At 42.1% G+C, this 11,345-nt stretch overlaps 1 pseudogene; it reads left to right on the top strand.

Annotated features, from left to right (window-relative positions):
• Nucleotides 1-983: 983 nt before the first annotated feature.
• LOC138775147 (brefeldin A-inhibited guanine nucleotide-exchange protein 3-like) overlaps nt 984-11,345 on the top strand; it is a 42,047-nt pseudogene continuing 31,685 nt past the window's right edge.

The raw sequence follows: 11,345 nt of genomic DNA, 5'->3' as shown, positions 1-11,345 counted from the left end.
ATGCGATCGTTATTGCGAAAATTCGGGCGATAATCGTTCCGTGTAAACGCAGCATTACATTTACTAATTATCAATTCTGCAGCTTACCAGGAGACAATGCTCTTTGTTATGTAACAATTCAGTCAGTATAATGTCACTATGTGGTTACAGAGGTTTTGGTGTAGTGTGACAGGAGAGCTAACCATACAATGCGAGCACCCCTAGGATTCTCTGCTGCTGAATGTTGACGAGCAGCAGTTGTTCACATGCGCAGTGAAGGGAGACACTTAGTGGCCATATGTACAACATTTCCTATTCTGAGGATACACTACTGATATATAGGAAAAACAAAAGCACATGCTAAAGTGCTTTTTAGGAATTTTCTTTATATATCAAATAGATAATCCACGGCACTCACGGGGTTAAACGGTGAAAAAGGTAAGTGATTTATTGCAGCATTCCAAAACAAGACACAACGTTTCGGTAACCTCACGTTACCATCCTCAACACGTTGTGTCTTGTTTTGGAATGCTGCAATAAATCACTTACTTTTTTCACCGTTTAACCCCGTGAGTGCCGTGGATTATCTATTTGCTATTTGGGAACGATCTGTGGTCAGGATCCAGGACCGCTGGCACCCGAATATTTTTGAGCAGTGCTGCTTAGATTTTCTGTTACATACATATATATATATATATATATATATATATATATGATATATATATATATATAATCTATATATAGTCACAATTTCTTTTTTTATTTAGTATTTTGGATAATGTACATTGCCTGTCAGCAGTGGTGTTTTCTATGGATCCCTGTGTTCGTGGCATTCTCCTGTTACATTGTTGACCTGGCTTTGAGGAGTTGTCAGGCAGAGCAGCAATGGAAATTTTCAGCTAGACACTGCTTTTGTGTGCTGCGCCGACATATAAGACATTAGAACATTACACTAAGATCTTGCATATCTTTTTATAGCTGTTCACTTATCACTTGTCCTCTAGATACTTAGCAGTCCTCAGAGACTTTTTGATCTCGCTGGGCCGTGCACTTCTGAGCCAGAAACCAGGAAAAGGTCCATATCAAAGAGGAAATCCCATCTGGACCTGCTGAAGCTGTAAGTACCTCTCCTCGTAATCACTCCATACTGTTAAACCTTGTTTTCCTTATCTTTTTGCCAGCACTAAAACATTATTCAGAAAATAATACACAGACGCAGATTCACAAGGCCGACATTTTTGTCTGTAAACCTTTCTTCAAGTATCCTGTGGTAGTGGTGGTGTATCTAGGTCAGACTCAATCTCGCTATGTGGTCAACAGAGTAACAAGAAGGCATAGGGATATATGCTGCATCTATACTGATCTCATTGCAGCCTAGCCCATATACTATTGGAGCACTTGGGGACTAGAATGTTGCTGAACAGAAACTGATCTTTAAAGAGAAATCAGCAGGTTATAGGGCACGGGGCGCTGATGATGAAGGTTTCTTACCTTCACCCTTGGCGCCATTTCTTTGATATTAGTAGTTCCATCCTCGTGCTACGTTTTGTTGCACTGGGGGCGGGGCTCTATCCCGCAGTGTGCCGATCCGCCCTGACGGTTCCCTCGGCTCACCTGGTGGATCGGTCCAATGAGGGTGGTAGTCCTAAATAAACAGATTATTTATCCTGTAGGTTTTATTAGTAGCTTGCATAATGTATCATTACCTTAACCCCCCCCTAAATAATGTAAATGTACAGAGCAAATGTAGTATTACTAGTGTGTTCAATTGATTGGTAGACTGTTTTATACATGGATGGACTGGATCTGACACAGCAAGAGCACAGCAATTAGCTTATTTACTAATATCAATAATATCATTCATTCCTTTATGTGGGAGAGAGTGAATGTTTTTAAGATACTGACGTGTCACTTTTACTATATACAGTATGATTTTGTTTTGTAGGATTATGGATGGCATGGCAGAAGCCTGTATGGAAAGGAGGCATTGAAGCCTGTTATGCCTCAGTGTCATGTGTCTGTGCATTGCTTGGCGCTTTAGATGAAATGAGTCAAGGGAAAGGTCTTAAAGAAGCTCAGGTCCAGCATCTTCTAAGGCCGTCTTGAGGAGCTGCGAGATGGAGCAGAATCAAGCAGAGAATCTATGGAAATCAACGAGGCAGTATTTCAGATGGCAAAGACGCATTCTGTCCTCTGAACATACACCGTGGGAGCTAGGGACGGAGAAGAGTCCGGATATTAGCATTAGCGTCACCACAGATACTGGACAAACCACCTTAAGAAGGAGATTAGGGCAGAACAAACCCCAGAAGATAATGTGGATGGGCCAAGGAAATAATGCGCAGTCCCCGGTTCTCAGAGATAATCGTAATAAAGAACCAGAGTCAGATGTTGTAGACCAGCCAGATGTCGTCCAAAGGAGTCATGTTACTGTCTATCCGGACATTACAAATTTCTTGTCGGTGGACAGCAGGACCAGATCTTATGGTTCGCGGTACAGCGAGAGTAATTTTAGTGTGGATGAGCAGGATCTCTCTAGGACCGAATTTGATTCATGCGATCAATATTCAATGGCTGCAGAAAAGGATTCTGGTAGATCTGATGTCTCTGACATTGGTTCTGATAACTGCTCCCTGGCAGATGAAGACCAGACTCCCAGAGACTGCCCTGTCATAGGTCATTGAGGACTGCCGCCTTGTCCCTAAAACTGCTGAAAAACCAGGAGGCAGATCAGCACAGCGCACGGCTGTTCGTACAGTCACTTGAAGGCCTTATCCCTCGTCTTCTGACACTGCAGAGAATGGAAGAGGTGGATTCCACTCTGCAGAATTTTGCTTCAACGTTTTGTTCAAGTTTACAAGCTGGTAACTATTCTTCTGAGACCCTATATATCACAGTGAAGGTAGTCCTATTTCAGCAACCAACCATAAATAATCATAATGTGTTTGTATGTGCACTGAAATGTTTCTTTAACCCCCTAAAGGGTATGTTCACACTGAGCAAATGGGGTGGAATTCCATGGCGGAACTCTGCCTTGGATATCCGACTGCTTCAGTGTCAGACCGCATCTCTATAGAAGAGCGGAGGCGCACAAGCCCTCCCATAGACATGCGGTCTGACACTGAAGCAGGTGGAATTCCGTTGAGGAGAGTTCCGCCATAGAATTCCACCCCATTTGCTCAGTGTGAACATACCCTAATTATGCAAATGTGTTCATACAGGAGCAGTCAGATTCACTTGGGAAGCTGGTGCCTGCATACTAGCCAACATCTGAAGATCATATAGGGGGACATTTCAATTTTTTCTCTTTCAGAACAATTTACCATAAGGGACTTTTGTTGCCTATTTTCACCAGAGTACCCCTTTAAAGGGGAACTCCAGGTACAGGTTAAAAATATGAAACTTCTGCAGAAGCATAAAGCATTACTTACCTATCTATTCCATTTTTTAAACTACAAAAAATCCATTTGTTTTGCAGGGTTTTGTTCTGTTTTGTGTTTCTGCACCTCCTGGTTTATCAGTTGTACACAGTACTACAGGTTCCAGAATGCAATGCTTTCCCTCAGCTGTTCATCACAGTCCTCCACCCTGCCCATTCCCCGCCCAAATCTATTGCAGACCATCTAGGCTGTGTTCACACATTGCAGTTTCATTGTGTTACTGAATTATTTGCATTACTTTATCATTTCATTGTTGTCCCACCCACACAGCCTGCTGTATTCTCTACCTGTAACACCACACAGCACACTGTATTCTCTACCTGTAACACCACACAGCACGCTGTATTCTCTACCTGTAACACCACACAGCACGCTGTATTCTCTACCTGTAACATCACACAGCACACTGTATTCTCTACCTGTAACACCACACAGCACATTGTATTCTCTACCTGTAACACCACACAGCACACTGTATTCTCTACCTGTAACACCACACAGCACACTGTATTCTCTACCTGTAACACCACACAGCACGCTGTATTCTCTACCTGTAACATCACACAGCACGCTGTATTCTCTACCTGTAACACCACACAGCACGCTGTATTCTCTACCTGTAACACCACACGGTATTCTCTACCTGTAACACCACACTGTATTCTCTACCTGTAACACCACACAGCCCGCTGTATTCTCTACCTGTAACACCACACAGCACACTGTATTCTCTACCTGTAACACCACACAGCCCGCTGTATTCTCTACCTGTAACACCACACAGCACACTGTATTCTCTACCTGTAACACCACACAGCACACTGTATTCTCTACCTGTAACACCACACAGCACACTGTATTCTCTACCTGTAACGCTGATATTGGAATAAAGTAAACTACTTTTTGAATTTTTTTTTTCTTTTCAAACTGTAATTTACATAGAGGTCTATAGTCTTTTCACTGTTAGCAGCCTCCAGAGAGGTATATACATTGCTACTGAAATCAGTGCAATGAGCCTGTAATGTTATGCTCACATCTGCTTTTTCTAGGCTCCTCATTGGCAGACTTCATCAGACTTTGCTAAAAAAAACACATGCTGCAGTTCTTTGTTCCTGTAGAAGGGTGGGCATCACTATTCTGATCATTCTGTGGTGCTGCCATTGATCAGACTGAGGTGTCTGAAGCACCAACATCAGATCATTGCTTATTGTTAATATCGTTCTTCTGGTTTTCTGCAGTTCTTTAAAATACCTTCCATCTTTTTGCAGGTGTGATGCATTCACCCGGTTTTGAAGCTAATGGTGGAACGTGCACCCAGACCCTTCTGAATGCAGACAGTCTATATGTTGCTTGCTATTATACCCTTCTGCTAAACCTAAAACTTGGCAACAGTGATTATTACAGGAAGAAAACTGCTTTGGCCCCAGTGACACTAGTGAGTGAAATGCTACCGATCACTAGATGGAACCATCTTGTAACAAAGATTGGTGCACGTGTGGATTTTCTACAAGTTTATGGAAGTTAATTCCTCTTGAGCAAAGCATTGATTCCCTATTGTCCTTTTTAAAGGAGTATTCCTATCACCTAAACTTTTGTTGGGTGATGGGAAATGCTAACTACAGCAATTTTGCAGTAGTTTGGCCCCTTTCTCTCCCTTAACAGTTGTCAGCTTGTTGCCTAGTTTCCCGACCATTGTTTTGAGAGCAGTTGCTGGGCTGTGACACACTTGGGCAGCTGGGATCCTCTAGTTTCACTAACTCTCCCTCACTAAACTTACACATATCTCTAGGGCTTGAATTGTCCCTGGAGACGTGTGTAAGCTCAGTGGAAGACACTGCGATGCCGAGCTGATTCAGGTTGGCACCACTGCATTCTGTCCTTGTGTCCCTCAGTGCCAGGAGTCAGTAATATGAGGTAAGGGCCACATGTAGCTCCTGGATCACTGGATTAATACAATGCTGCTGACCATATATAACATCTAATATTTGCTTGGTACCTATAAAAATTGTCTTTGTATGTTTTACTGTGCAGAAAGAATTCATAAAGCAGATACAGTCCAGCGTGTGATCATAGTTTTTCTCCCAGGCTTGGATTGAGGAACTGTATCACCAGATCCTGGATAGGAACATGTTTGGGGAGTCTGGATACTGGGGTGCCCCTGAGAGACAGTGTCTACCCCTTATTACTATGCTTATTAGTGAGTATTATAAGATTTTATTGAGCCATTGGTCTTTTATGTTTTGTATATTTTGTGCTTAAAGGGGTACCCGAGAAAAAAACAGTTTTTAAATCAACTGGTGCCAGAAAGTTATACAGATTAGCAATTTACTTCTGGTAAAAGATCTCCAGTCTTCCAGTATTTATCAGCTGCTGTATGTCCTGCAGGAAGTGGTGTATTCTTTCCAGTCTGACACAGTGATCCCTGCTGCCACCCTCTGTCCATGTCAGGAACTGAACAGACCAGGAGATGTTTTCTATGGGGATTTGCTACTGCTCTGGACAGTTCCTGACATGGACAGAGGTGGCAGCAGGGAGCAGTGTGTCAGACTGGAAAGAATACACCACTTCCTGCAGAACATACAGCAGCTGGTAAGTACTGGAAGACTGGAATTTTTTTTTTAGTTTATAGAAATAATTTACAAGTCTGTATTATCTTGTGTTTAGAAAATAGTTTACCTTTTTGAGAGAACCCCTTTAAATCTACAAAAAATATATAAAAACAAATGAAGCCCATTGAGACAAAATAAAAACTTTTCTTTTTTTAAATGTTTTTACTTAACCACTCTCAATGATAGTGATTAGTTTGCATAGTTGAACATGAATTTTAGTAATACTCAGTAGTGTTAAAGGACAAGTGCCGTGAAAAACATTTTTCCCCAGAAATTGAAGCACATTACAAAGTTATAGAACTGTGTAATATCCTTCAATCACCTATCTGCCTCCCTTCCCTGTCTTTCCCCCCCTCCACCCCCCACCAGGAAGTGTCCTAACTCACACAGACCTAATTACTGTCGTCACCGTCACCAAGCTCTTCTCTCAGCTCCTTCTCCTGTTACACTAGCCTCCCCCCTCCCCTGCCTTGTCAGGTGACTCAGCTTGCTCAGCTCCCATTGGCTGAACAACTGCAAGCCATCACTTGGACTGGGGAGGGGGGGCTGCTGTAACAGGACCTAGAGCAGCCCTCCTGCTGATGACTCATCCTCACAAGAAGGAGCTGCCTGGTGACTGTGACGGCAGTCATTAGGTCTGTGTGAGTTAGGACACTTCCTGCTGGGGGGTGGAGGGGGGAAAAGACAGGGAAGGGAGGCAGATAGGCGATTGAAGCATATTACAGAGTTATATAACTTTGTAATGTGCTTTAATTACTGGGAAAAAGTTTTTCATGGCACTTGTCCTTTAAGGATGTTCTATTTTTTATATTTGGTGAAGCCATTACAATATGGCGCTGACCTTCTAAACACGTAGAGATGTTTACACTAGCGCTATGCAAGTAACTCTTTTTGTACCTCAGCCAATGAAGTACTTACTTGACCCTTAGTAGAAGACCCCCCCCCCAGGGTTTATAAACTGGCTGCCACTTTTGATTAAAGGAGATCCACCTTAACCATCAATGTGTCGGGGTGTTTGATTCCCAGTGCGCAATATAAACTTATAACTTGTAATTTGGAACAGACAGTTAATATGATATCACTCTTAGGGTGCGTTCACACCTACAGGATCTGCAGCTGATTTTCTGCAGCAGATTTCAGTTAAATAACTGAACACCGCATCAAATCTGATGCTGTGTTCAGTTATTTAACTGAAATCTGCTGCAGAAAATCAGCTGCAGATCCTGTAGGTGTGAACGCACCATTAGGCTGGGTTCACACTATGTATATTTCAGGCAGTATTTGGTCCTCATGTCAGGTCCTCATAGCAACCAAAACCAGGAGTGGATTAAAAACACAGAAAGGATCTATTCACACAATGTAGAAATTGAGTGAATGGCCGCCATATAACAGTAAATAACGGCCATTATTTCAATACCACAGCCGTTGTTTTAAAATAACAGCAAATATTTGCCATTAAATGATGGCCATCCACTCAATTACAACATTATGTGAACAGAGCCTTTCTGTGTTTTCAATCCACTCCTGGTTTGGTTGCTATACAGCCTCACAAATACAGCCTCAAATATACATAGTGTGAACCCAGCCTCAAGGTGCATCCTTAATAGTAGTGTTTGGTCAGCTCACACTTATAGTCATGTGACACAGAAGATGAAGGGTCGTGCACATAGGAAATTAGTTTTATTAATGTGTTTTCTCTGTTCTAGATATTGATGGTTTGGGGAGCAGTGCGATTGGTGGACAGCTTCAAGCATCTACATCCACACAGTCTCCTCTTCCTCCTGACAAGAATATGGACCCAACAACTGTGGCAGGTATGTGGAACAAAAAAATGTTCCGGGGACTTGGGTTTTTAAACATTCATATTAGGTGACTTTTCAATAAACTAGCATTGCATTGACTTTTTTGGGTGGTTTTCTATGGAGATTTGCTACTGAACTGGACAGTTCCTGACATGGACGGAGGTGGCAGCAGAGAGCACTGTGTTAGACAGGAATGAATACACCACTTCTTGCAGGACATCCTTGGCTGATTGCTTCTTTTGAGGAAGCTTTTTAAATGATAATACTTGGAAGACTGGGGATTTTTAATTGGAAGTAAATTACAAATTTATAAAACTTTCTAACACCGTTGATTAGAAAGAAAAACACTTTCATTGGAATACCCCTTTAAAATACAAACAGAACCATATTTACCCCATATTGTATTGATATTTCTTCAGTTTTTTCATTCATATTTTCATTTATTTTGTTATCATACAATACTGATGACATGCTGATGGTATTTCATCCATAATTTGGGCCCGTATACCATTACACTTGTGTGAAACGAGCCTTAAAACGCTTTAAATAATAATGGAAACTTGTAAAGTAAAATACAATAATGATATATTTCAAAGCATTGTATGTTTTAACATTTACTGAATCCACATGGAGCTTCACCATGAAAACTCCTTTTCTGTCGAGCACGTCTACTGTTTAGAGTCAGATTGCTCTGGTGATCTAAACTTTCCCCATTTTCCTTCCCCAGGTGTTGCTTTTGCGCGGTTTATTCTTATTGGATGTTGGAAGAATTTGATAGACACCTTGTCTGCTCCACTAACTGGACGTATGGCAGGGAGCTCCAAAGGATTGTCATTTATTTTGGGTGCAGAAGGTGTGAAGGAGCAAAATCAGAAAGAGAGAGATTCTATTTGTATGAGTCTGGATGGTCTCAGGAAAGCCGCCCGTCTCAGCTGTGCCTTAGGTATGATGACGCTTATATCTTTGTTGACATTCACACGTATGGGCTATGTTCACACAATGTTTTTCCTCTCCGTTTTTAAAAAGACAAAATTACGTTCGTCATTTCACTGTTTGGCTGCCTGTCAGTGCAATGACGGCTGTTGGTGCAATTTTCTAGTTTAGGTGGACTAATTGGCCTTTGGGTGTGTCTTTAATTAATTAATAAATAATCATTTAATAATAATAGTAGAATTGGTTAAAGGACCGTAAAAAAAAAAAACCTGTGTGAACAACTAAAAAATATTCGCTGTTTGCAAAAGATGTCCGAAAATAATTGACATGATCATTATTTTGACGTCCGCGCAGACAACATCCGTCATTTTATACACTGTGTGCATTGGAGGTCCATAATTACATTGTCTTCAATGCATTGCATTGAAGTCAATTAAATCACAGCAATAACGGACTTTTTTTAAATTTTTTTAATTTTTCCCCCCACAATATTTTATTGTAGTTTCCAGATTAAAATACAAAATACACATTACAGCCTTAGGCCCACCCTGGGTTGTGTTCTCTAGTTATGTTATTATGGTATTAAGTGTGTGTCTGCTTTCTTAAGGGCCGTTTACATGGGATGATTGTAGGCCAGGAGTGTCGCTAGAAACCTTCCTGCTGCCGGTGATTGGCCTGTGTAAAAGTTACAGCAATCTGCCAAGGAGCAGGAAAAAGCCGAATCCTTGGCTGATTGCATCTTTTGAGGAAGATTTTTAAATGTATTGTTATTGGCTGCACAATTTCCTGTGTGACCTGGAGACGTATGGCTATTAGCAAAAGGAAACTGATAGTAAAGATATATACATATGGGTCCTGTCAGTTTCCAGATCCCACCTGCATTGGATACTTACCTTCTACGCTGCTCTGTAATCTGGCAGTGTCAGCCCTTGGCCGCCACTGTGTCTATAGACTACTCTCACACCTTATCCGACTGTCTATCAGGCAGGGTGGGAGCTGAGAGTGCTGGACCACACAGTAGTGCAGATATTCACTGCTGTGAGATCTGGGGATGGATAGCATGAATATATACATATCCTATATGTACTGTATATCCTATATACGTATCTGTGCTGTCAGTGTCCATGGCTGCCTTAACAATGCAAGAATCATTCGTATGAACCAAACGCAAATTGTGCTGTGTATAGCACTACAAATGAGTGTTTTATCTCTCTGACTGGCGTTCCTTTGCATCCTTGCACAGCCCCATGTCGCGTCGTGTAAAAGAACCCTTAGTATCCCACCTATCTTTGTAGTTTATTGCATATTCGGCTTTATTTCCCCTGTCATACCTGCATTTACAGGGGTGGCTGCCAACTGTGCGTCAGCTTTGGCTCAGATGGCTGCAGCATCTTGTGTGCAAGAGGAGAAGGAGGACAAAGAAAATCCAGAGCAAAATGACACAATATCGCAAGGTACTTACCGTCTTAAAGGAGTTATTTTAACAGATGGCCATGCATTAGATTGTTGTTGCGTTCAGTAGTAGTAACAGAAGATGAGGGATATGGGCACGAAATGGTATTCGTTTGGACTACATTAAAGCTTGTTTATCTTTACTTGTCTTCTATCCACAGCATAGGGGACAAGTATGGAATCGCTCGGGTGGTCCGACCTCTGTGCCCCCCGAGGATCTCTAGAAACGACGCCCCGACTTGTTTGTTTTGAATGGAGCGCTGTATTTGGATATCTCCGACTGCTCCATAGAAAATTAATTGTGATGAATTTACTAGTACACTGTGTCAATTATATTTTTGTTTTACAGTGAAGCAAAAAGTGGAGCAAAAACTTGAGCAGATGGGTAAACAAGGGGGATATCGTCTACATAACGCCCACGTTCTGTGTATGGATGCCATACTTAATGTCGGTCTGGAGATGGGAAGTCACAATCAAGATTGTTGGCCACATGTATTTAGGTAGAAACTATCATGTACTTCACCCTCTGGTGGGGCTGTATGTGGGTGGGTATAGTAATCATTTCTGTTGTCCCATCTACAAGAATTGAATATGTTCTTCTTTCCTAATGTTGGTATTCCTTTGTTCTCCCCGTCAGGGTGTGTGAATATATCAGCACTCTGGAGCACACACACTTCAGTGAGGGAACATCGCAGCTACCACTCACCATCACTCAGTCCACAGACTCTGCAGACTTTTCCCAAGAGCAGACTAAAGAGCTGGAGGCCTCTTTTGGAAAGAGTCCTGTAATCCAGCCAGTCCCGATCCAAGAGCTCATCAAGGAGGGCAACAAAGGCTGGGCTTTTGACTTCCGTGGAAATACCTTGATGACTCCCAGCAATGCTGCCAAAGCTGTCTGTACATTGTCCACACAAGCCGACAAGTGAGAAACCTGATTTGTATTTGCCGCTTTAAAGGGGAATTTTTTTTTTTTTTTTTTTTTAAATCACCGGGCAGGGGTGGATGAAAACAATTATCGTACATGCACTTCCTGGTCTGAGATGAGACTTGTGACGTGGCATTGGCAGGCCTTCTCTGCTGCTGAATGGCTGAGTGGGCCTGAGACGTCACGTCACAAGGCCTATCTCGGA

This window comes from Dendropsophus ebraccatus, unplaced genomic scaffold, assembly GCF_027789765.1.
Source record: "Dendropsophus ebraccatus isolate aDenEbr1 unplaced genomic scaffold, aDenEbr1.pat pat_scaffold_1377_ctg1, whole genome shotgun sequence".
NCBI classification, from domain to species: Eukaryota; Metazoa; Chordata; class Amphibia; order Anura; family Hylidae; genus Dendropsophus; species Dendropsophus ebraccatus.
This window is presented reverse-complemented; position numbering and strand designations above follow the sequence as displayed.